Source organism: Tympanuchus pallidicinctus, unplaced genomic scaffold, assembly GCF_026119805.1.
Source record: "Tympanuchus pallidicinctus isolate F22 unplaced genomic scaffold, pur_lepc_1.0 scaffold27, whole genome shotgun sequence".
Taxonomy (NCBI): domain Eukaryota; kingdom Metazoa; phylum Chordata; class Aves; order Galliformes; family Phasianidae; genus Tympanuchus; species Tympanuchus pallidicinctus.
The window spans coordinates 7,151,708-7,179,620 of record NW_026294744.1 but is presented as its reverse complement, the minus strand read 5'-3'; the positions used below and the strand labels follow the sequence as shown (position 1 = coordinate 7,179,620).

Sequence of the window (27,913 nt, the reverse complement as noted above, 5' to 3'; positions counted from 1 at the left end):
CAACTGTCATGACAGTTCTCACTGGAGCTGATCTTTCTGCAGTGGAAACAGCAAAAAAGACACAGCATCTGCATGGCCACAACTACCTTCTGACCTTCCCTAGGCAGAGTGATGCTCAGCTGCTAAGTTGATACAGCAAGCACAGAGGGAAACATAACAACTCCGGCAGATAAGGAAGCAAAGTTCAGTTAACTTTCCTAAATGCCCTTCAAGATCAGGCAGTGAGGCACTGCATGTTTAATCATGGTGAAGGATAATAGAGATCAGAGAACCAGGGAAGCAGCTCAGCTAACTTCAGGCATGCTCTGTTAAATGCTATATGATATAAAAATGCTTTACAGTCCATGCAGCATACTTCTCTTGGCTAAGGACCATCACACATTGAAATTAAAAGTAATTAGTGTCCCTTAAGGATTTAAAGAGAATTGGTTTTTATAAAGCATTTCCTTAAATCTTTATGTTCAGTAAAAAAAAAAAAAAAAAAAAAAGACATTTTTATGCAGAGTGGCATTTGTTTACATTTGGCACTTTAAGAGATTAAAGAGATTTAAGAGATTTGACTTTCAGAGCAGTTGTTAAAGCTGGAAAAAAGTTGCTGTTAAACTCCCTGAATTATACTGTTGAGACTGCTAGGCCCCTGAGGTATGAATGCAAAACATTGTGATCATGGTCTTCTGGTCCCAGAGAGGATTCAAAACAGAGGCCAGGGCTCACAGCAGAGACCCAACTTCTGCAGTGTACATGTAACCCTCATCTTGGCAGCCCAGTGCTGTTCAGACATGGGAGACAGTGTGGTCAAGTTGGTCCCATGCTGCCTGTCCAATCTGGCAAGAGGGAATCGGGGTGTCTATTCTGGGAGTTATTGATAGCTGGGAAAACAACACAAGCCAAGCCTTCAATACCACACACAAGTGCTGCTGCCTGTAAGAGTCATGAGCCTTGAAAGAGGAAAGAAATACTCCGAGGGATGTACCTGAAAGGTGGATAGTGAGGCTTCACAGGAGCAGGAGGTGTCTCTTCTCACCTATGTTCCATAGTCTTTTTATCAGAGGCTGGCACAGATGGAAGAGTTCCCATACTTGCTCTCCAAAGTTGATGGAAGTGCATTGGAATTGCAGCCCCATTCTCACGGTGACCCTAAATTACAGGAAGAAAAAGAATAATATTAACAATACTCCCCAACTATCTGAAGCGAACACACTTCAGATGTTAATAATATTGTTTCATCGGAGCCTCAAAACACTACACTATGTCTGTACATACAGAGTAGTATTTTAAAAAAACCCAACATTGTACACTCAGAGATTTCATGTGGATTAATAATTAACTCTTTCCTCCAATTGAAGATTTGATTTAGCCACATAAAAAACAGTATTTAACTCTCTGCTTTATCTGGTGACTAATCAGAAGAAGTGATTTCCACGCTAACATTTAGATGTGCACCTTGATGCTGAAAACACAATGGCCTACAGTGCAACTCAAAGGATAGTTGATTATGCTTTATTTACAAACTGTTAGTTTAGCAACTTAAAAAAATATCCATCAAAACCCAGCAGTTGACAATATTAAGAAATGAAGTACAACTGAAGATAAACAAAGCACTGATAGACTCCCATCTATCATTAAACCTCACATCATCTCTGTACACTGTGCCCTCAAGCAAAGATGAAGAGTTTGAAAATGTTCTGGAACTTCTCTGCCCTCTTCGTAATGTTTTATTAGTTTAGATTCTACCACAAATTGTAAGATTTGTGACCAAAGGCTCCAGTGCAGATTGAAAGTACAATGCCTTTCAGTGCTTCAGAGAGAAACAATTTGTAATTGCTATGCTGCCAAAGCAGCGCAATGAATTGAGCTGGTCCCTCTCTTGCAGACTCTCCTACAATTACAGTAGCGTTTACTGATCTTTAAAATCATTCACCATCCAGAATCTTCTCCAAGGTTATACCTAAGGAGCTAGCCACTGAATAACAGAAGTTAGCGTTTCTAAAAAAGGCATTCAATTTGCCAGCGTGGGAAATTGTGTTTAACCATAAATATCTCAAGGGCAACAGCAATGATGTTTGCTTCACAGAATTGCATAAATGTGCTTCAACTTCAACTTGCAAGCTTATTTGATGCTCAAGTCTGCTACTGAGAAGAGCAATCCAGCTGCCAAATTCGGTGAAGTTTTGAAGATCATGTGGCCACAATGCTGGAAAGGAGACAGAATTTATATCACTTGCCTTCGTTCTCCATGTCTGAACCTCCTCAGTGCCCATCACACTGCTCCATAGAAAACATCAGCAGCAGAGACTCTAGTTTCCCCTTGAATATCTGTTTAACTATGTATAACCATTATTACTGTTTTGGAGGTTTTCATCTATCATCTAACTTTAATCTTCCTGTCTGCAATTTTATTCTTTTGCCTCTTTGTCTTACCAACAGTTCACATGGAGAAATACACAGGGGCGTGTTTCTTTACAATTATCTTTGGATAAAAATAGTAATCTGAAGGCTTTGAGACTACAGTACTACTTTATCTTCTGAACACTCCTTTAATTTCCTCACATTGTTACAATGGAAGAGAACCCATTAGCTGACTGCACACACGCATGCATGCATACACACAAGAATTATAAGCACAATATTCAACAGCATATGGTAAACTCATTTGTGTCTGTCTTTCTATGGCAGGTCAGGCACTGAATAGTACTCATTTCCCAGAGTCATTGTTGGCAGTAAAGAGCCTGCATTGGTGGATAGTGGCTGGAATAGCAAGTGCAGTGTGACTAATTGCATATTTGATATTCATGAGATAAATTAATTAGCTGCTTTTTCCCACTGAATAGCCTAGATTCAAATAACATTGTCAGATGTGAGGTATGGTAGATGTACGTGTTTTAAAAATAGCTCCTAGGGTGTATGTATAACAGTCTGCTACTACAAAATTTAATGTAGCTTTGCCCTCAGCCAGGAGTTGCCTGGAGACTGGCTAAAAAACAAAAACACTCCATATATTGTTTCTTTTTTATTTCCTTTTCTTTTTGAAAAGGTGCATCTTACCCCCTCAGCCTTGAAACAAAATAGCTATAAAAGCTGTTTGGTGTGGTATTTATTTATGCAAAACCTAATCTAAATAATGGCTGGCAAAAAAACCCTGCTGTGACTATTATCTAGCATAGGACTAAAACTGTTCCCAGCTTAAGTCCCATTAATGGGATTCAGGTGGCTGGGGACAGCAGTCTGAGGTGGATTTGCTACAAGGCCGTTTCCTGCATCAGGATCAGAGTGAAGCAGCTCCAGCTTTCTAAAGACACCCAAAAACCAAGTATTCACTCTCAACTTGCCAAATGCCTCCCCGTGTCCTGCTGTTGCATGCCCAAGTGGCAGGTACATCACCACTCCAATGGCATACACGGACAAACTGCTGTATTTGTCTCCCAAGCCATGGGGAAGGACATGAGCACATTTGGTTTGTTGTGGTTCTCCTGTCAAACTGGAATACTACGTAAGATTTGCCCAGGTACTCTGCCTTCTTGATCTCTTGCCCAGTGACTTTTAAGGCTTTTGCTCAGTGAAATATGGCAGAAGAGTAGCAATCTCAAAGGGAGCTAAGTTCCTACCACTTTCCCAAAAATAACTGGCTAGGCAGAGGATGATGATTTTATTAATAATCTAATCCCTGAAAAAATGCAACAGCACTAGCTTGTACCTTAGTAAATACAAAAAAATACACATAGGAGATAAGCTATTCAGTCTCTGCCAACCCAAAAGAGGCATTCACAGACGCTTTCCCTTCTCAGGTACCGAGCTCCATTGCGCTAAGATGCAAAAGTCTGAATGTAATCAAGTTCCATTACAGCAGCAATTTGTGTAATCATAGGTCTTCCTGCTGATGAGACTCCACCAGTGTCATCTTATTTCTGTTACAGGGCCTGGAGTTCAAGACCAAGACCTCAGAGTTTGAGGCTAGAGGTGTGAAAAAGATAGGAACCACACCAAGGAAAAGATTTTGAGATGTTAAGTACCAGAGTTTATTTCAACTGAAAAGAGAAAAACCTATGATTCACTGGATGACTTTTCTCAACATTTTGTGGATTGAAGTTTGCAGATGATAGAGAGATGTCTTTTCAAAATGCTACACTCAAAAGGAGAATATTTCATTCTGAAAATATGAGTGAAATACATGACACAGGATAAGCATGAAATTCTTCCTCTATAACATTTCTGCAACATTGACATCATTTCACAAAACATGTCAAGTTTGCCTATCCTCTTTTTTCCAATCAGAAGTGTTTCTAGAACACTCTTCTCACAGGCAGCCTTGCCTGCCTGTGTAGCTGATGCACTCTGTAGTGTCTTTGGTGACTTCACTTGGCTCCTGCTAAGAAGAAAAGTACGGAATGAGGCAGTGCACCTGGATTTTAGCTTTGCTCAGCCAGGAGGGTCTGAAAACAGCTGGAAATACTCACAATGCTTAAAAAGTAACTCAGAATCCCAGTGGTTTCTGAAATACACAGAACTCTGCAGGCAGGAATAAAAAAAAAAACAAAAAACAAAAAAAAGAGTCTAGCTCTGCATTGCCAGTCTGTTTCCCCATTGTTGATGTTTTATGTCAGTCTTTGAAAATCCACTTTCCAGTAAAATCCATCAAACTTCTACACAAAGAAATATGGCCTGCGCAAAGCAAATGACACAAAGAACAGAAACTGCTTCCAGGACCTCTGCAGTGTGTGTGGGTGGCAAGGCCTCCAGCAGCTCTGTCCTGAGGAAAGGTTTAGTTGGGGCAATCAAGAGGTCTATGGGTACTGTTTGACAACGTTTACACTGGCAGCCAAAAGGGGGGCTGCACTTTGCTTGATGAATTTTGTTTGTTGTTTTCATTTAAAAGAAGAAAAATTGATACAATAATGAGCTTAACTAAATTCTAAATTACGTAGATTAATTACTTCCTAAAGTTAGCTCAAAATTACAAACAGCTTTTTGATTATGTTTTTATCTGGGTAAAATTGCATCAATTACATAACTTGCACTTCAGAAAATAGTTCCCCTTAAGCTAATTATATCTTAAACAGATTTATCTGTGAAATTCACAGCTGCAAATTATGTTCACCTGCAGCATTTTTCACATGCAGCCAAAGAAAGAAGAAAATACTGGGTTCTCACTTCTGTAACAATTCTTCGTTATAAAAATCATTCTAAGTAAGAAAATCAGTTTAGTCTTCAAAGAACAAATCTAATCCAAAACTAAGGCTTTGTTTTCCAATTGTCTAATCCATCAGTTGCTAAATTCAACATATCCTTCTCTGCTAAGATATAGTCACTGTTTATTACCTGCACCTATTTCCATATTTTTAAATACAGGATGAATATGCTTAACATTAGTTTATGCAATGAGTAGATAATAATAAAGCCGTAAGGAGCTGCACAGAACATTACTAAGCACAACACCAGAATACGCTATAATTAAAGTTGTGCTTATACTTCACCTGCGACTCCCCCCTCTCACTCTCTTCAGTAAGAGATACAATATAATAATATGAATTGATTTGGTAAATAAGGACTGCTCATTGCTCAGCAGTTTAATATTTTTCAAATAAGATATTTAAACACTAGTTGTGGATACATAATATGAAAAGTTTCATTTTTTACAGTCCTGATCTTCACAAACAAACTGCATTCTATTCTATAAAAGCGCTCATAAATCTGGCAGGCAGCAGATTGATTTGAAGTCATTCTAACTTATATTTTCCTAAGATTCCTGAGTAAAGTGCCATTTTGATCACCTCTTTTTCTCACCAAGTACAAGGCCTATGATACCTCCATATACAGCAGATGTTCTATACATAAGGGGAGATTAAGCTCAAAATGACCACGGACCAGATCATAAGTTAAAGCTAGGAAGTCATACAAAATTCTGTTTTATGAGCACCATACTTGCAGAAAGAACAAAAATGAAACCAAATCATCTCTGGGGACACCAGCCATCTGTGTGAGAAATGCTTGACTGGGAGCTTTGCATTTCTTGGAAATGAAATTACCTTTCCCCAGGGACAGAACGCTATTGCAGTGGTATGTGCCTACAGAACCCAATGACAAGAAGAGGTTTAAGTATCAAGTGGAACCTGTTGATGAAGCCTTCTTTCTCCAGCTGCAGGTTGCATCAGGGGGGCTGTAAGAAAGGAGAGGACAGACTCTTTAGCAAGTTCTTTTGTGATAGGACAAGCAGAAATGGTTTCAAACTAAAACACAGGAGATTTACGTATCATTAAAAAATAAGTTTTTCTTATAAGGGTAGTGAAGCACTGGAACATGTTGCCCAGAGATGTGATGGAAGCCCCATCCCTGTAGGTATGCAGGGTCAGGCTGCACAGGGTTCTGAGCAACCTGACCAAACTGTTTATGTCCCTGTTCAATGCACAGGAGTTCAACTAGATGACATTTTAAAGGTCTCTTCCTACTCAGATGAGTCTTTTGTTCTGTGATCTTCTAGAAAAAAAATGTCCTACCGATACAAGCTTCCCTGATTGACAGCAAACAAGTAGGATATCCAGAAAGAAGTCATTATCTTCAAGAGTGCAGAAACACAACCCTTAAATATTGGCCAAACTTAAATAGAAAAATAAATCTTTTCTTAGGTACACTGATGAAAAAAAATTCTAAGCTCTTGGCAAATGCATTGGTTTTACTATGCCAAGCAGAGATCAGTGTGTATCATTACCACTTTCCAACTTCTTCACCTCATAAATAATACAAGAAACAGTGACAAAGACTGGTGTGTCTGTACCATAACTAAGACATGGCTCACACATTCAGCAGTCTGGCATAAAGAGGATTTCACACCTTGCTCAATGCACTCCTGCATTAACTCCTTGTCAGGTACTAACAGCAAATGCCACAGTTTTGTTTAATCAGCTCTACCTGCTGCTATCAGTGCCAGTTAGTCCAATTTATCACATGCTCCCCAAAAAGCTGGAGCTGTGCTGCTTTCAGAGGGCAGACTGTGAGGGAAAACAGCTTGTGCCCAACATTTCCAAGGAGGGCTGATCAAAGAGCAGAGCAAATGCAACACTTGGAGAATTTTTTTTCCTTTCACCAGCTTTCTCTGAAATGCCTTCACTGAAGCGACATGTCTCATTTGCTGGCTGGATTAAATTCAGAGTTAGAATCAGTGCTTCTGAGAACTACAGCATTTGTCCAAAATGAACTGAATGGTGTTTTTTTTTTGTTTATTTTGTTGGTTTTTTTTTTACTGTGTTGCTCTCCTTTTGTATCACCAAACTTAAAAGTTGTTTTTTCCTCCATTGTATCTAAATTTATTGATCTATACTACTATTTAATCTACTGCTAGGATGAAGAGAACCTTGAGGCTCTGATGAGACTTTTTTTGGTGTTGTCCAGCTTGAGATGTTAGCTAATGAATCACCTGCAAAGATATTCTCACAATACAAACACAAATCAGAATATTTTCTAATTTTTTTCATTCAGAAAACAGTTTTGCAATCAGTCAAAATCTTTCTTCTACTGAAATGAGTATGCAGAAATGCAGAAGGAAGAACAACTGGTGGCCCAAGAAATGAGCAATTTAGTTATGGTGGGCTTAGCACTCAGCCAGTTCTCTCTGATGACGTGAGTGTAAACATATTTTCTCTACTGGATAGGCAGGCATTTTACAAACATTGTGTATTTATAGATTCACATATGTGCACAAGAATAAAGTTTATGGATCAGGGGCAGTCACCTCTTGAGTTTAATCAGGCTCACAATTGCCACAGACCTTTTCCTTCTCCTCTGAATAAGCAGCAACACCCAGAGTTCTCCTATACAGACAGAACTAATGTTCAGCACATCCAGGGATTAGTTTTGTCAATGGGACCATGAAGCAAAACTCTAACTCATGTATGAAAAATGGATCAGAGCCCAAATACATTGCCATTAATGCAACTTCCATTGAACTTCATGGACTTTGGATGAAACCAAAAGGTACTTTTCATTGTTCATGCTAAATTTTTTTTGTTTTATATTTAATTTGCTAATTCAATGTAATCAGTTTCAGCAGTACCTCCTCAAATACCCACCTCAAATACCTATTAAAAAAAAAAAAATCCTTCATAACCACACCTATAATATATCCTGAGATGAGGCAGAAGAAATAGCTTAGCAATACCTAGGGTGGGATGTAAGAATCCTGCCTCCCTAGGAACAACTACATGAAACCTTGATGAAACTTTTCTATGAAGATGTGGGGCATACTATAGGTCTTTTCCTTGGGCCTAAAGAAAATCACAGCACTTAAAAAAATACATTGCACACAAAGTCATCCCACTTTTATAGTCTCACTGGGACCTACTTAACTGAGTATGAGTCACTTATTTCCAGAAGTGCTTCATAGTATATCAGCATGAACAGGCTTAGAACTATGAGTCACAACTGACTAACAACTTACAACAGGTCAGAGAAACAGCTTCACATTGGCATGGAGCCTCTTCAGAAAGCAATTAACAAGTAGTCATTCACACTTGCTATCTGAGTGATTATATTAGAGGAAAAAATAGGAACTAGTTTAACAGAGATTTTCTTTTTTTTGTAACCAAAAAAGGCTTAAAGGGCCTACAAGGGGACATTGGCATGTGTTACCTTACGTGTGATCCTGCACACTACCAAAGCTTTGTCACTTTGGTCAGAATACAAGAAGAAATCTTCAGTACCCAGAGTACAGTACCCAGAGTTTGGTGCCGTCTGCTGCCTGTATTGGCACTCCCTGACAACCCCTATCAACTACCACAACTCATAGGTGGAAAAAAAAAACAGCCATATGCAATGCTGCTACTCGGATGCATTTTTATAAGCATGCCTGCATTTTTCTTTTCTTCTTTTTTTTTTTTTAATGATGTTTTAAAAACATCAGCATGTGAGCTAACACTAGCAATCCAAAACATAGTGGTCAATACCTGGCTTAGGAGCCTGTCAGACCCTGTGCTTTGTCGCTGAAACCACTATTTAGCAGTGCTTACTGTTTCAGTAAAACAGCTTTCCTCTTCCTCCTGCTGTCAAGTGGCATCCTGGATACCTCAGTCTCTTCTCTGTCCCTCACGACAGGAAAACAATTGGCAGGTTGGGGAAATCCATCTTTGCAAGCAATAGCATGAGTGGTAATTGCTGTGTATTTCAAATACATCTAGTCACTTCTACTTACACATTCACTGCACATGCATCTCTATGAATACAGCATCAGGAAGCCAACATTTCCAATGGAACAACTGGTCCATACAAACCTATTTTTATTAGTGCTAGGTATGTTATTAACAATTAATAATCAAGCACACATCATGGAAAAAGACTAATGAAAGAAATTAAATTGTTAATATCACTAATTTAGTGCATCTATCAATCCATGCAAGTCCACTTATATTCTGGTCTTTTTATTAATTATGCACCTTTTTTTAGTCATTAGAATAAAGTCTTTCCCTCTGTTCCATAGCCAAAATCACCAATCCAGTTGAAACAAAAAACAAAACTGGGGATTTTTTTTTCCAGGAGCTTGACAGAACTAGCCTGATTGATGGCTTTGATGAAGTGCTACATGCAACAAGCAGTGCACTCTAAGATGTTAGCTTCTATTGGTTTCATCTTTATCAGTATTTTTCTTACATTAATAGGATCTCTGCAAGGTTTTAAAGCTGAACTTTCCACCCAAATTGGAAAGACAGAGGACAACATAGAACAGCACACGAAAATATCAGCGTCACTGTCCTCGCAGTAAATAGAAAAGAGCAGCAGCAGAAAACATCTCCTTTGGTACCTTAATGAAAAACAGGAATAGTTGTCTGTATGTGTATACATAGATAAACATACACACTCATATACATACACATGCCCAAACGGTATACATTTCTAATAATTGCATCTGGCTTTAAAGGACAGAAAATGAATGAAAAATGCTGTTGTCTTCTTTGCACATTAAAAAGAAAAAAAAAAGAAAAAAAAAAAAGAAAAAACCAGATGACTGACTAGAAACAAGCAAATGGGCCAATAGCGGATAATTTTTATTCACATAGTAGCTGTAACTAGAATTTATTTTATTCTGAATTTTGTCCAATTGTTTTTAGTTCAACACATCAAACTGTGTGCGATATGGAATGAATGCTTGTTTTGCAGAACGAGGATGGTGCTGTCGATGTTGCAATTGCTTAAGCTGTCAGATATGCTGAGTTTTGCTCCTTAACTGGAGAATGTCAAAACATCTGGAGGATATGAAAGGTAACAGTCAGAAACGTATAAGCAAAATATATAAGCAACAAATAGTTCACTTTGTCCGCACATGTGAAGATTGCACATATTCTGCTTTTAAATTTGATTTGTGTGATCACCCACATTGACAAAATTTGATTAAAGGGTCAGAGGAAGATAAAAGCATAAAGCTGTCAACTGGGATTCTAAGTTCAGTACTGCTGGAACCCAGATCAGGCTTTTAAAAGTGCATGAATGTCCCTCCATCAACTTCATTAAGTCTGAGGTCAGATCTTTCTGGAATACAGACATTAGAGATTAGCCAATTAAATTCAAATAATCTTCCTTCAGGCAACCCCACAAATCTGTTATTTACATAATGTGGTAAATGCTGAGCTAGTCTGCTTATCTGTATCAGCAGATTGTCCTTTCCTCCTTACGGAAAGTCTGGCTGACGCAGACCAGTGTTAAATAAAATCCAGTAAAACCCATCTATGTTCAAGAAGATAACTGGAACAGAACAGTGGAAGCTGAAGAAACAATTCCCAAAACTTAGAATTTGTTGAGAAGTTAAATTGTACACTCATGGGAAATCTGGTAAAACCCATCTAGAAACACGCATTTGCAAACTCAAGAGTTCTAGAGGCATTTGCCTTTCTAATGACTATGCATTAAAACTGGGACTCTGGGTACACAAATTAAGGAAAGCTAGTGCTAAAAAAAATTAAGTTTCATTATATATTATATATATAGGGTAAACTAAATATATGTAGTGTTAACCCACTTTGGCCTCTTACTATGTTTTCTGCAGCTACTTTTATTTCAAACACATAATATAAAAACAGTGATGAATAAAAGCTGGAAAGCGTCCTTTCAAAGGGCCTCTGAAAGGAAAAACCACTCACAGCAACTTCCTAAAGTAGTTCAGCTGCAGCCTCATCCCACAGAGTGTTGTGCAAGCTCTTAATATTGTGATTTGTACAGGAAGAAGATGTATTGACTAGTATCTGTTGTGTTAATAGATCACAATACAATCAACATGGCTCTTCTCTATTAGATAGCTAATATTTAATAGCAGCTTATGCTGCTGCCTACAAGGACAGGCAATAGAACATGATGCTCAGATGAGAATCTTTTAACTCTTCTGTTAAAAGAGACATAAAAATTAAAATGTTATTTCTTATCTTTCCTCATGTGTAAACTAGTAGATGGGATCACTAATTTTTTTATCAAGAAGATTTTAAATCAAGTGCCAAGGAGAAGAAGAGAAAATGCTCTATGTTAATGAAAGTATTATCACTAGAAGGCATCAAATTCTTTATCTAAACATCACTGGTTGAAGAGTTCTTGTGTTAGCTCAAAAGCCATCAGAAGACAGTCTGATGACCCCTTTATATAGTACGGATGTTAACATCAAAAGCTTTTTCAGTTCTACAAAAAGCTAAATTGGGTCCCCCCGCCAGCATATTTATACCAACTGAAAAACTTTTGGGAGTATTCTTTCCAAACCAAAAATGAGTCCCATTTGCATCACAGTGGAAAAATTTGCTTCACAGCAGCAAACCTACAGCTATTCTACAGAGTTCACAAAAAATCAGCCCTAAAGCTACTGTTACAGGATGTGAGACAAAGGGAACCAGAGGATCTCCAGGAGAAGCACACTGACAAACCACAGGCCCCATTTTCTCCTATGTGCTCTGCTCAAGCAAAACCAAAACCTGCATAAAGAATACATGCACTTCAAGTGAGAAATTACTGCCCTAACACAAAATACCTCTGAAACACAGAAACACGTAATTCAGTGATAAACCATAACAATTAAAAAAAAAAAAAGTCTAGCTGTGGGACAAATGAAGTCAAGTTGAAGAACATATCTTCTTCAACCCAACATATATACTTTCAAAAGTGCATGAATGTCCCTCCATCAACTTCATTAAGTCTGAGGTCAGATCTTTCTGGAATACAGACATTAGAGATTAGCCAATTAAATATATATATATATATTTCAGTACTCTTGCAATCAGATCATTTTGAGAGCAAACACCCGGCATATGTGGGACAACAAGGGGATCAGGCCCAGCCAATGCTGACTCATGAAAGGCAAGTCCTGTTAGAACAACCTGATCTCTTTCTATGACCAGGATACCTGCTTGGTGGATGAGGGAAAGGCTGTCAACATAATCTGGCTAGACATCAGCAAAGCTTTTGACACTGCCTCCTCCTGGAGAAGCTGGCAGCCCATGGCTTGGACAGATACACTCTTTGCTGGGTAAAAAAAAAATGGCTGGAGGGCCAGTCCCAGATAGTGGTGGTGAATGGAGCTAAATCCAGCTGGCAACTGGTTACAAGTGGTGTTCCTCATGGGTTGGTACTGAAGCCTCCCCTGTTTAATATCTTTATTGATTATTTGGATGAGATAATTAAGTGCAGTAAGCAGATAGTAAATTTCCAGGTAACACCAATTTGGCAGGAAGTATCTGAAGGGATGATCTGAGTATCTGAGGGATAGATCTGAGGGCATCTATCCTCTTTACGATGGCCCTACAGAGGTACCTAAATAGGCTGGATCGATGGGCTGAGGCCAGTGGGATGAAGTTCAAGAGGACTGAGTGTAAGATCCTGTACGTTAGTCACAACAAACCCATGCAACACTATAGGACAGGCAGGAGAGCTGGACAGAGAAGAACCAGATGAGGTTTAACAAAAGCAAGTGTAGAGTCTTGCACCTAGGGAGGAATAACTGCATGCACCGGTACAGATTGGGAGATGACCTGCTGGAGGGGAGCTCTGCAGAGAGGGACCTGGGTTTCCAGGTGGATGACAGGTTGGCCATGATGGCCCATTCTGGGGTAGATTAAAAAGAGTGGAAAGCAGGTCAAGGGAGCTGAAAATCCCCCTTCTACTCTGTCCTGATCAGGCCTCCCCTGTACTACTGTGTTCAGTTCTGGGTTCCCCAGTACAAAATGGACAGGGATTTCCTGGAAAGAGCCCAGCAGAGGGCTGCGAAGATTATAAAGGGCCTGGAGCGCCTCTCTTGTGAGGAAAAGCGGAGTGAACTGGGTCTGTTCAGCCTTTAGAAACGAAGACAGAAGAGATCTGATCAATGTCAACAAATATCTAAGGTGTGGGAGGCAAAGGGACAAGGCCAGATGCTTTTCAGTGTTGTGTGACAATAAGACAAGGGGAAACAGTCACGAACTAAAGCATAGGAAGTTCAGCACAAATGTGCATAAGAACTTCTTCACAGTAAGGGTGACGGAGCACTGGAACAGACTGCCCAGAGAGCTTGTAGAGTCTGCTTCTCTGGAAACGTTCAAGACCCATCTACCTGTGCAACCTGGTCTAGGGATCCTGTTTTGGCAGGGGGGTTGGACTTGATGATCTCCAGCGGTCCCTTCCAGCCCCTACAATTCTGTGATAGGCTTGGGGCATAGTGGCTGGAAAGCTGCGTGGAGGAAAAGGATCTGGAGATGTTGGTCAATGCTCAGCTGAACATGAGCCAGCAGTGTGCACAGGTAGCCAAGAAAGTCAATGGCAGCCGGGCTTGTATCAGAAATAGTGCAGCCAAAAGGAGCGGGGAGGTGATCGTCCCGCTGTACTCAACACTGGTAAGACCACACCTTGAGTAATGTGTTTTGGCCCCCTCACTACAAGAGAGACATTGAGGCTCTAGAGCGTGTCCAGAGAAGGGCAACAAAGATGGTGATGGGTCTGGAATACAGGTCTTATGCAGAGCAGCTGAGGGAACTGGGATTGTTTAGTCTGGAGAAGAGGAAGCTCAGGGGGAGACCTTATTACTCTCTACAACTCCCTAAAAGGAGGTTGTGGTGAGGTAGGTGTTGGCCTCTTCTCCCGGGTGACTAGTGAAAGGACTAGAGGGAATGACCTCAAGTTGTGCCAAGGGAGGTTCAAGTTGGCTATTTGAAAGAATTTCTTCTCAGAAAGTGTGGTTGGGCATTGGAACAGGCTGCCCAGGGAAGTCGTAGAGTCACCAGAGGTATTTAAGGAAAGGGTAGGCATAGTACTTAGGGATGTGGTTTAATGGGCAATATTGCTGGTAGGTGGATGGTTGGACTGGATAATCTTAGAGGTCTTTTTCAAAGTTAATGATTCTGCAATTCTATAATTCAGTACAAATAATGTGCACATACCAGTTTATCTCACTACTTTGTACAGGCATTCCAGCACTTCTCTACAGTAACATCAAGGTTAAATATTAACATATTTTACTCCCAACTTACAAATACGCACCGCTCTGTAGCTGCAAACCAAGCATATGTAAAATAAAATAAAACTATTAATTCTAGGGCCATTTCTATTAGCTGTGTAACAGCATTTAGGAAACTTTCAGAAAGACCAAATATTGCAAGCTTTCTATGTAAAATGTGAGATACTGGGAAACATGCTGACTATGTTTACAAAACATATGTTTTAATATATGTTCAAGACACTGACCTGGCTCTGCAAGCATTTACATACTCTTAGAAATAGGCTCTTTGGAGCAAGTGCAAGCTTGTCTTTCATGCCTTCACACTACACAGTCTCAACACAGTCATGCTGGATGAAAAAAATACTTCATTTCCTTCCAAGGAACTGTTACTGAAGGCTGTCAATGCCTGATGTCATCCTAGGAGAACAGCTTGCCCTACTACAGCTGTTAGCCTATCTGCCTCCCAACACTGTGCACTCATAACCATGTCCTTAAAAAAAAATCTTCAGCTAGGATGACACATCTTCTGGAACACTGTAGTTCAGATTATTATTTATGAGGACAAGCAGGCCATCTGAGTCACATGCAGATCACAAACTCACTCCTCAGACTCCAGTTAACCTCTCTGTCATTATATCTGGACTCATCCTGATCGTGTGGCTCCAGATTATCATTGATCTATGCCCAAAAGCACCACAAGGCAAAGGAAGATTTACTGCCACCTCAGCCCACAGCAGGGTGGCAATGGGATGTGCAGAAGTAAGGCTGGAGGCCAAATAGGGTGCAGTGTTTACGTGCTATGCTGACAACAGCATCAACATTACCGTGCTGTCACTTACTTTGCATGGTATCTTGGACAAAAACGGTGAGGATTTACTTCTTTTTAAATCAGAAGCAGGGCTAACACACTGCAGCATGTTCCAGTGTGCAGACCTGGAAGCATGTGCACTATGCCATGCCTGGGTGCAGAAAACCAAAATGAAGACTAAGATATCTGTTATTGCAGGGCACCCTTGGGAACTGCACAATACAATAATCTACATGCACATCTTTGAGTGAAAGAATTTTAATGGGATTATTAGAACATTTGACACCACATTCATGCCTTCAAATACAGCAGCATGGAATAAATTTACACATTAACGCATCGTGCAATCAATGCAACTCATTAACAAATTAAATATTATCCAGTGTAGGACATTAAAAGCACCATAGGGATGCCATTCAACAGTAAACAAACAATAAAGTTTTGAGTTTTTTTTAAATGTAAACTTGCACAAAGCCTCTCCATGGGGTAAAGGGAATGCAGGCAAATCAGACTAACCACAGTGTTGGTTGTCAAAATGCAACTACAAGTTCTTCCATGAGGACATACAGTTGAGTAGAGGCAGCAGGAATTTCTGTCTTCCACCCTAGGTGGTGTTTTGCAATAAAGTCAGACACAGAATTGGAGGAGCCAAAATTGGAGCTTGCAAAACAGGGTACCAAGAGCTTTGGAGGAGAGTCTGTGGGCGCTGGCTTCAACTCTGAGGCTGGAAGCAGACACTGCAGACTGACAGATTTGCCACTGTTGCAGTGGCAACAGTGATGTGAAAGACAAGCCATGTTCCTTACAGCCACGTACAGCAATAACACCACAAAATGAAGAGCATCTCAATCAGCTCTTTCACATGAATGAGCAGATCATGACCATGGAAACGTACATAGACTTCAATGCATTGGAAACAGTGGTGGCAATCTTGGAATATTGTGAACTTTGCACCAGCTAGTTACAAATGCTCATGCGGGAACAGAAAGAATAGCATATGCAAGTTTGCCAGGAACTATTGAAGTGATTCAAGGCTGAAGGTGACAATTTCCTGGATTGCATCACTACCAGTCATGAGGTATGGTTTCACCTCTACAAGCCAGAGTCAAAACAGCACTTTATGGAGTGGTAACATGGGAATTCCCCAAAGGAAATATTCAAGATACAGCCTTCAGCAAGCAAAGTGATGCATACTGTCTTTTGGGATATAGAAGGTGTGATCCTTCTGGATTTCCTGGAATCTGGACAAACCATCAACTCTGAATGCTACATCATGATGCTAAACTGAAGGCTCAAGCTTCTTGAGTCAGGCAAGAGAAGACAACCTCTCCTGCAACACAATAACACAAGTTTGAAGACCATGAAGCACGCTGCCAATCTCAGCTGGACTGTCCTACCACACTCATCGTGTTGCCCAGATTTAGAGCCTTCTGACTTCCATCTGCTTGGGCCAATGAAAGATGGATTGTGTGAGCACATTTTCCTAGCAGCAATGCCATCACAGCAGCTGTGAAACAGTGGGTCACCTCCACTGGTGCAAATCTTTATGAGCGCAGCATACAGGCTCCTACCTCATTGCTGGTGAAAATACATAGCTAACAGTGTTGAAAAACTGTTTTGTAGCTGAGAATTTGCTCTATCAAATAGTGTTATTGTGCTCTTTGTCACTGTTGTAGCTTCCATGGAAATAAATGAGGCATTACTTTCAGAGCTGCCTACATGTTTATATCAAAAGATAACTTATCTCTGGCCGAATCCCTGGCTGTTTCTCTATGGAACTGCAGTTTGTTTTGGTGTGTTGAAGTTTTGATGGTGTGAAGCTAATATTGATTTAAGTGGACAGCCATCCAAGATTAAAACATACAGGTAAGGATGCACACATGTACCAACAAAAATGCACTGTGTACAAACCACAAAGTAGGTCTGTAATGAAGACAATGATTGCAGGTAAGCAGCAGTGGTGTACAGACTGGATAGGTCAGGTGCAGTGCACAAACGCACAGGAATCCTGTAACCTAGACTCTGATACCTGTTGATACTAAGGACAGCCTATGAAATTATGCAGACCAGGGACCACTCTAAAAATAACCCCAGGAGATAACTTATAGTCTCTCCCATGTTGTCAAGCATGGTTCAAAGGTCGTATCATCGAGAGCCTATGTCTGAGGACAGTTTTAGTTGAGAAGAGGTTGGGCAAAAACCAAATACAAGTACAAAGATAACTGAAATATAAATGTAACATGGGATAAAGCTTGCAAAGAGACATCTGTAGGAAATTAGTATTTTTGAAATCTCCTCCCTTCAGGTTGCTGCAGTCTACAGACATGGATTTATCTTGCCAGTAAATTTTAAAGTGTCCATAGTGTTTGTAGGATGATGCCCTGTGATAAACAAGACAAAATTCATCCAATTCATGATGTAATGAGTGTGAACCATGGCACCATCAGCTTGGCACATTGCTCTGGGGTACAATTCACTGAACGATAACCTAACAACACATAACTGTATTTGATCATAGTGAGCTAACTAAAGTTGAAAAAGAGTAATTACATCTTCTGCTATCAGTCATCAACTCATAAATCACCACAATTATTGGATTAACTTTGTTCATTGCTCAGAACCCTTAAAAACATTTTTTCACTTCCTATGGAAAGGGAGAGGTGATGAACAAGTGGTAAGGAGGAAAAATGAGTCAAACTGTGCTCCAGTCACAGATGGCTGGCTACTAGCAGACATCTGGATAGGATTTAACTCTCACTCTGAAAAAAAAAAGGTAATATGGAAAGTCCAGGACACACAAGCAGCTGTCCTCCTGCTATTTCCTAGGATTGGAGTGCTTGACATGAGGCCTGAGACATGAGACATGAGTTCCCTGCAATGCTGTAGACGTTTCTTCAAATTGCCAACAGAAGTAAAAAATACAGAACTAAGTGAGGCCATTTTGCTTGAAATGCTTTCAAAGCCTTCAGCATTATGACAACAGCATTAACATTTAGTGACTGCTGACTTATGCCATGCCACATGCTGCCATGACTAGAACCAGGCACAGAAATTTATGATGGACTAGGGCAGGTTGGTAGGGAGTTCTCTCCCTGCAATGCCTGGGCACGTGCATGTGCCTCACTCAGCACACTACCGACTATTGTGCTTAAGAGAACTGTCCTATGCTTCACCTGCCTGCTGCATCACTTCACAGCAAGTAAATGCCCAACCTTGTATCAAAAGGAGACAAATTATGAAGTAATTTTGTGTAGCAAAAAGGCTTTAAAAAATCTTTGTTCAATCCAGTAATAAGAGAGTTCATCATAAGTATAAAAGCAGTTGAATTAATCATAAATCTGCAGTTTCCTACTTTTTAATGCTTTACCTGGCAACTTCACTGTTCTCTTAGAGATTAGATAAAGTATTTCAGCTCCTAAATAAGAGAGGTGAAGTTACACATTTCAGGAGAGCTACCTTCCTAGAACAAGTGAAAGGTGCATTTTAGTCAAACATTTTGGGAAGAAATACAGCAGTGCCAGCTGACTGCTAAACTCTTTAGAAAAGCCAAGTCAGGAAGCTATATAGAATTAATTTAGCGTGGTCCTTTGCACAAGGCTCAGAGAGGGATTCAGTCAAGAATCTAAAAGGCCTATCTATAGGACTGTTTCAACACTGAAGTTCCACGGGTATTCTGAATAGTTTTTTCAAGAGGTTAATTGCCCTCAATTTTCAGTCAACTATGTGTTAGATCATAGACTTTTTTGTATATCCTAGGATCAAGCTCAGTAGAACAGATATTACTCAAAAAAAAAACCAAAAAACAAACAAACAAACAAAAAAACCCACTTATAATAAGCACAAACAAATATGGGTAATTGTGGTTGTATAAAAAGAGGATAAATGCAAAAAGATCCTGGCAACAGGAACTAACTAGCAAACTGTGTGCTTGCTCTGAGGCAGTAGCATGAACAGAGAAATCAGAAACTGTTTATAATGGAGGCTTTGCATGTCTAGTCATACCTCTGCCACATAAGCATATGTCTACACATATTAAAGATGCAAACAGAATGAAGAAGGGATGCCAAAAGCTGGGGGAGGGTGTCACAAGTAACCGTTGCAGACTTTTCTGGAACATGGAGTCACTTGCTCTTGCCAAATCAGAATTCTCCAAGGAAAAGTGATAAGATCTGGATGGTACATATCAATAGCTAATTAGGATATGCTCATGCACTTATTTGTTGTGGAAGTCTTTGTTGCAGAAAAAAAACCATCAAATTCCAAGCGAGGTCATAATACCTACTTCACAAGGCTTTATTGCTTTTTCCTGATATACTGAACAATAGAAAATGAGACCATTGGAGGCTTCATATTCAATCAAATGCTCCTACTAGTGAAACAAAGATTGATAGCATCAAAACAAACAAACAAAAAGACAAAACAAAACAACAAAAACCCAACAAAATCAAAAAACACATTCCCAGCCTACATGACATCTACCAGATTTCCACAGGAGAGTGAGATTCAATGACCTCTCACTGTAAGCCAGGCTATAACAGAGGAGACCACTTCCAATCATGCGCTGCTGAAGCATGCTGGCCAGGGTGAAAGGCAGCCTTAAAGGTGAAAGAAAGGAGACCAAGGCTCTTTTCCATCCTAATTTACAAAGAAGATTCCGATCATCAGATATTTTTCATTATGGAGAAAAAAAACTGAAAAAACACAGACTAACAGGACAAGAGGCTTTGCAAAGGTGTAATTATGGACAGTGAAGTTTTAAAGAGTAGCAAAGCATCATGAGTTTCACATTTACTGCAATGTAAAGACTTTAAGGGAAAAATAATAAAAGGGTCTCTTCATATATTATGGGATAGAATAAACATATTAGTGCTTCCAATTATAATTGCAAATAAAACAGCCATCACTGGGGAAAGTCCATCACTGTCACTGCTTTTCTATCTGCCCAGAAAAAAGATCAATCTGGGGAGCTTAGGAAGGACATGGCTTTCCCCTGATGCTGCCAAGCAGGGCTGTACTAGGCTGGCAGCTCTAGGCAAGGCTGAAATGCTGGAGTCAGACCAACCTCCTGGTATTCTTTAGGATTCACAACAACAGCACACAATAGGAAATACACAGATACTACTCTTCGCTGTCCTCATCTTCTCTTTGGGAGCGGAAAAAACAGATGGTACCTCTCAATATGCCTTCTACCAGAACAGTGTAAGAGCTCTCCTTGCCTTACTCTTCCTTCAGTAGGTGGGGGAAATAAGTGCAGAAACCACATGATTATCAGCGCAGGTCTCTCTCGTAACTTATTTGTGAAATAAAGGAGTTTTAGGAAACAGAAGAGGAAGCTGGAAATAACTTTGGCTTGAAAGAGGTGGGAAAGAATGGTAGTAAAAGCAGTAGCAAGTAATATTCCAGCAGAAGAAAGAGCGGATAACAAGGAAGTTACAGCAAATCCGTGCTTAAACCGCAGCACCGTGGAGTCCAGCACTAACACACTGCATTTTCATCCAGTGCTTCACATGCACACCAGGGAGCATGGCTGTGCAGAGGCGATAGAGACTGGAGAGGCAGATGCGAGAGAGGGAGAGAGAGGAAGAGAGATGTGGGGGCTCAGGGGTTCACTGCAAGCTGCTGAGCCCAATCTGCACTCAGATTGCATGGCCCGCCAGGCTCAGCTGCTTCGAAGCACTGATGTTTTAAATAGAACATGACTTGCCAGAGGCAGATTATAGTTAAATATTCTCCTTGTCTTCCTCCCTTCTTGCATAAAATCTTTCCTCTTGCCTTCAAGGGGAAAAAGATAGGAGAAAAGGAGCAAGCCCCTCAACTGAAGTAACCACACTGAGTTTGAGATTTTTCATGGAACAGGCTTGTTAAGAAGCAGAGCCTTAACATCAACACATTCTCCACTTTGTTGAAGTCTGAACAGCAGCCTGATGCCATTTGGTGAACACTTGCTTTGCTCTGTCATAGCTGTACAGGGATAAGACATGCTCTGCACACCAGACTTTTTTAAACAGAGTCCAACAATCTGCCTTCCTTGTAACCAGTTGTGCCCATAAACAAATAGCCTACTGAAATCTGAAGGGAAGGCAATGTTTGCAACAGTACAATGACTTTCTGTATGCATTTTCTGGGTAATGATAACAAATTCATTTTAAAACAAGGTAACCATGGTTGCCCGAAGGTGCCACTAACAGCTTTAGTCCAAATCTCTCCAAGCTCTTCTCACCGCAGTCCTCCAATTAGTAATGTAGGTTCTTATCTTTGCATCCCTTTGCAAACTACATATATAGTAAGTGCTATAAAAAGATAAAAGTCTTTTAATTCCTTTCTTATAAAATACAAAAAACAGGAATAAATCTAGGGATGTACATAGTTGAGTCATTTTTTGAGCCGGTTGTTTGAAGAATGAGAAGACCATGTAGGTGAAAGTCATAATGCTGTGCAAAGAGCCAAAGCAGGTTTATGGTTACACAGGATTTTACTCTCCGCTGCAGTTGCATGCCAAAATGGAAGCAGAAGAATGACAACTCAAACAGCATGGGGGGGAAGGAGGAGGAGGGCATCAAGGCGAAAAATAAACTATGCAAGTTTTCTTTTTCGCCTCCAATTTGGTTCACTTTAGGCCATTTTTATTTCAGTCTATCAACCGTATTGCTGTGGACAAAATAATAAACTGAGGGAGTTAAATGCTACCATTTCCATCCACTTTGAGATGCAAAAGACATTACATGTTCTGATATGGAAAGCGAATAGTCCTCAACTCAAACCTAATGACAAATTTGGCATGCTTTTTGTGTGTGTGGTTTTTTTTTAATGTCAAAATTATATTATTCTTGAGGGAATGCAAAAATGGTACTATACTTTCCATTTAGAATCTCAGTTTCAGTCTTAATTTTAGAGGGCCTTTAAAGTCAGTATTACCACTTCATTCCATTTGTAGAAATCTGCATTTTCATTAAACATATTCTTGAAATACAGTAGATAAGCTCTAAACCAAGACCACTGAGGAAGAACCAACACAGGCCTCTACCCCTTCACAGCTACCTCTTGTATCCAGGCAAGTGCCCATCTCCTGGAGGACTCCTGAAACTCTTAGGCTTGTGAAGATGAGGACAAAGCTAGAGCAGTTTAGAGCTGAAGGGGAAGGTAAATTGAAAGCACAGCTTTGTCCTTTCTGAAACCTGCCCAGACGTGAGCCTTATGCAAGTGTTTCTGCTCAATCACTGTTATTTCACTAAAACTGCCAGCATTGCAGGGGTGTGTAATTCTTTGTCCTCCCAGCTGGGCAGCAGCCTTTCCCAAAACAACTCTGTTATTTTGTGAGGTAAGGGGAATAGCTCTTCTTATTTTCCAATGGGGATGAAAATAAAGGCTGCTGCTTCTTAGCCACGTTTACTAGACCTTACATAACTGACAAAGACTGCCCTGGCTCAGACTGAAAGGAAGCTGGGAGAAATCATCTGGATAGCAGGAATTATCTATTATAAATAAATCACACACGTGCACACAAAGAGTAGTTCTCACTCAGACTAAACACTCTATTCCAAGTGAGGTGTCTGCTTTGTGCTCTGTGAACAGGAAAAATCACATCCAGCATTCTAGATGGAAGTACTCCACAGTAAAAGATGGCATAATCACTTGTTCCAACTATCACAGTGAAAGCCTTGAAAATTAGCCCAATAGCTAAATTCATCCATATTTCTGAGAAGTCTAATGTCTGTACACTTAGAAACAGAATGATATTTTGTGAAGTACCTTTTATGCTGCCTGTGCTTAATTTTAAAAGGCTCATTCACTTTGAATTACCTCACAGCAGTTCTGGAAATCGTTGCACATCGGTTTCTACAGTCATCACTTCCCTCCCTTTGCTGACACAAGGCCTCATCCACACATGTTCCATGATGATCCAAAAGGTGAGTGCTGCTCTTCAGTGAGCAGCAGTGCTCCTGGGCACAGACCTCTGGTCATTTGGCTGTGCACGTGGGATACGCAAAGCCAAATGTACAGCTGTATGTGAGATAAGCTCTCCATTTAGCCACTTCGATTTCAGCAATTCAGCAGTGTTTTGAGTATTAGCAAATATGAAATACAGCCATGAATACAAATTTGTACCTGACCACATCATGACAAGTGTGACACTGGGCTTCAGTAACTCTCCCTCCACAGCGGCTTCCTACAATTTCAGCTTCTGGTGCTAGCAAAACATTTAATAACTCCCACAATAGAGGGAAAACTCTGCTTTTCTAGCGGTTCCACGGTAGCAGCTTTATTCCCAATTCCCCAACCCAATTCACTTTGCCAGCACTTGCTCTCTTGGTGACCTTGGGCATATCACTTCAGCTATATCTGAACAGCAGAATGACAGCCAAGGTCACTGCCTGCTAACTTCAGCTCCGCATCGTAACCACAGCAGTGATGGCAGCTGGCATGGATGGCAGCACACAGCTAGCACAGCCTCTAACATACCATCCACCCACAGAGGGCCTGCACATTGCCAGCACCAGCTATTCTTACCCTCGTTAATGTAGCACAGTTAACACTGCAGCACTTCACATCTTCCTTCTGCAGCACAGCCAGGTCACAGCCTTATCTATAAAACAGGAGTATGTATAGCTCCTACTCCAGAGGGACACCATGGGGATTGGCATTCAGGGCTGTGTGGGGCTCTGATAACACAGTAACATGAGTCATTGGGCTGCCTAATAAGGCCAGACGCTCTGAGCTTACTGGGGAGTTTTCAGTACACATGTACTGCATCAGCCATGAGCCCTCACCTCCTCTGGACGCTTCCAAGGAAGACCTACAAACATGGAGCTGAAAACTGACTACGTTTTCCTATGAAAAATGAAGAGTTTCTTAGCCAATATTATCATACATAAACGTCTTTCAGAAATTAGACACAGAGGCAGCATCAGCATTATTGAAACCATAAAGGTAGGCTTTATGCTGAGCAACATCAAATTCAACACCAGGCCTTCCGTTCAGCCAGGAGCCCTCTGCAGCAATGCTTCCAAGGAGAAAGCTCTAAGGCAGGCAAAGGGAGGTGAAGGGACAACTTAAACACAGAAGCTTGGATTACACTGTAGCTAACTGAAGCACAATATCGAGTTTTGCTGTGGTTGCTAATGCTCTAACTTCTCTCACAACAAAATATACATTATTGCATTACTCAGAGCATCTGTTATTATCACTAATTTTATTCTTAAACAACCCAAAGCAAAATGCATACAACCACCAAAGGAGGAAGAAGGTTAAAATACATTCTCTAGGCAGCAAATGTCTGTCTTGTGAGAGCTGAAGTGGAAGACTTGCCTCTTAGAAGTTTCACCTATCCCACTACATAAAAAAAACCCCTGCCTTTTGGAAAGTGGCAAGGAGAATGCTTCTTCTCTCACAGAAACACTGTCATTGAGTATCTGGCTCTCTACCACATCCTTGAATGTTTTCTTTTTTACAAGACAAGAAATATTTCCTATTTGCTAAATGCGGCCTTTCACTGATGTCTCACTGTTCAACACAGTTGAGTAGTCCAGAGTCACTGGATTGCACTGGCTGTTTTGCCTTGTCTAAATGGTGTAAAACAGTGGGACAGATTTACATGCTTCCATCTTAGTTACACTGAACATCAAGAAATAATCCAAGTCAGTTTTATGGCTACCTCATACCAAGGGAGAAACAAAAATTAGTTTGGAGTAGAGAAACGCAAAGGAAAGGGTGAGAAGAAAGAGTAACTCGATGGCAGAATCATAAGTGTCTTCATCAATGACACATTTTCAATCTAAAACCAAATGTTGCATATAATCTCCGTGTTCTCCAAAATATTTTGCCCAAATCAGTACAGAATTGGTCTGTTTTTGTTTGAAAAGAATATTATAAAAACTTCCAAATGAAACGGTTTGGTTACTTAAAAACATCTCCCTTCCCAACCAAGATTTAGACAGAAGTGAAGGAATACTTCTAGCAATTCTGAAACCTGTAATCCAGACTCTCTAGAAGGTACAACTTGTCCAACAGTGCATACAGACATTAGAAAAGCGACTTAGGACAAGTCTGGAAAAAGAAAGTATTATTGTCACTGAAGAACTATTGACCTGGTAGAGATAAAATACAGTATGAAGTGAAAGTCACTCAAGATTTTTCATCAGACAGACTACTAACAACCCTTTTTTGTACCCAGTACGATTTAGGGTATACTATCATAGTACACTAAGGGAAATTTTCTTCTTACGTTTCTGAGTCAGGGCCTATATAAAAGTCTCCCAGAACTACTGGCAGCAACAAGTTCTATTTGTCTGGCTACATTTCACATAAAGGTCTAAATAAGAAGAAGCAAATGACAAAATGAAGACTGCTTCAAGTGAAGTTGATAACAAAATGAAGTTGCTGCAAACAGCAAGCATCATGATATTGGTAACCACAGCATTAGAGATAGCCTCATCTCCTAACATTTAAAAGAGGACTTAATGGTAGTTTTGATGGAGCAGCTCATCAAAAACATTAGACCTTTCCATAGCAGTGTTCACATAAAAGATATTAACCATGAACTTAATTTTTAAATGACTAAGTGATCACAGACATGCAATTTATCTATTTGCATTTTTCCAAGGGACTTGTACCCTGACAGGAAAGTGCTGGGAAAAATAGCCAGCAAGCAGAGGTCCTTCCACCATCCCCACAGGTCTCTCAGAAGCCCTGCAGCAGTGAAGCTCCTGCAGAATTTTCTGCCTATTTGTACCCTATTTGTGGCTATGTATTCTTGCTGCTCACATAGGACAAGTAAAGTGCTGATTCATTATCTGGTGGTCGTAGTGGACTAGAAGATCAAGAGGAGACCACAAGAATAACCCACATTATTCGCCCTGGAGGAGCAGATGAAAACCCGCTCTCACTGACTCCTCCAGACTGAAGGAAATACACCTCTCTCTCCAGCAGGCAGTGCCAGCCAGCACCATCACAACTCTGTATGGTTTCAGACTGGTCCAGACCTCGTAGATCTCCACTAGCCATGCTTAAACACACACATAGACTGGTGTATATTTGTATAGGATATGAAGAACAATAGAGGATTTAGCTTAGCGTGACATTCATGAGCACACACAACTCCACTGGTTCAGAAGCTAAACAAGACCCACTGCTGTTAGAGAGCAAATTAAAGAAATAACTACTGTGCTGGACTCCAGTGATGTTACACTCATTCACACACCAGGGCAGAGTTCAGCATGAGAACTACCAGCAAAGAATGATTAATAAGTGTTTGAATTAAATGCAAACTGTCTAAGTAATGCCTCAGATAATTTCTTGGCTGTTGCTTGATACAATGCAGCTAATATTTCCTAATGCTAATGTTATTTTATTCATTTGCATTTTCAAAGCAATATGTTCTCATTTACCAAACTGTCAGATACTTGTCTGTCCACTGTGTGAAGAAATTACCTTCAAGACCTCCTCATCAGATTGGCAATATCAGAGGAGGTACGATGCCCCTGGCACCATGAAACATTCAAGATTGTGAATAAAGTTCTTCATAAAAGAGCAGCAGACAGTATCATTTCATTAAAGCATCACATTCAAAGCATGCTTTTAAATGATTTAATTAAAAAATTAAATTGCATTTGAATCATTTGATTACTGCTAAATATAAATTATTCATTGTTATTAAAGTGACTGCATTAAAGATCAGATTTCACTCTGCCAGTAAAAAAGGATTGGGAGTCAGAAATTCTCTCCTTAAACCATGCAATCTTAATACTCTCTTTATCCTGGAAAGCTCTTTTCTTAGGATGCACATTAAGAAAAAAATAATAATTTTGCAGCTCTAAAAGGAAGTTAATTGGTGTCCTGCGGCTGACCTCTTGCCCTGCAGGACCTGGCTTTGCACCTACACTGGTTATCAACCTCCTGTGGTCGGGAATCAGCACTGGTGGTTCTGCTGCCACAAAGGGCAATGGGAGAGTCCGAGCTACATGCTGGGACTGAGCCATGGAGAAAATCCAGCACCTCCATGTTTTGCACAGTGGCTGCTCACTCAGTATTCTGATGCTGCTTGGCTGTCACTGAGAGTAGATAATTTCCTGAGAAAAACTATTTCTCATGATAAAAAGCCTTCCTTGCTTGAACTGCAAGTGTGAGGCTTCACACTAAAGACAGAAGTATACCTGACACAGTCTCCAGTGTGGTGAGTTAGATGTGCCAAAAAGAAGAGGATACTGATATCTGTGCACCAATATATAGTATCTACAAGCTTTTTACTTTTCACTCCAGTTTTTATCAAGGAGCAAATCAGCCCTCAGTAGCCAAAAGGAACTAGGAAAATAAAAGTATGCTTTAATAATTACATTTTTCTCCCTTCTCCCCCCCCCCCAACACCATGCTCACCTAAGTGATGAATGAAATTTTAACTTACATTGAAATTAGTTCTTAATTTTCTGTAACATCATAAAGAAAAGGAAATAAAGATCTAGAAACACAAAATAATAATAAATAATCCAGAAAGCAAAAAAAAAATAATAGTAAGCAAAGAAAAAAAAAGAAAAAAAGAAAAAAAAGAGTTTTCTGGATTAAGTTTTTGTTTCCTTTCAAAAGATATCAGTCTTAATACTGCTGCTAGCATGCTTGAGCCTTAGTTCATCTGTTTGAGGCAACCTGCAATAGAATATAAACTTCATGGCTTTGTTTTCTCCCCTCTCCAA

General features: G+C 40.1%; 1 long non-coding RNA gene across 1 annotated transcript; it reads right to left on the bottom strand.

Moving 5' to 3' along the window:
* Nucleotides 1-471: 471 nt before the first annotated feature.
* Nucleotides 472-27,913, bottom strand: LOC128084499 (uncharacterized). Its single transcript, XR_008208568.1, has 3 exons — nt 27,628-27,913; nt 6,024-6,154; nt 472-1,137 (listed from the first exon to the last, which is right to left on the bottom strand). It is a non-coding gene; the product is annotated as an uncharacterized LOC128084499 (long non-coding RNA).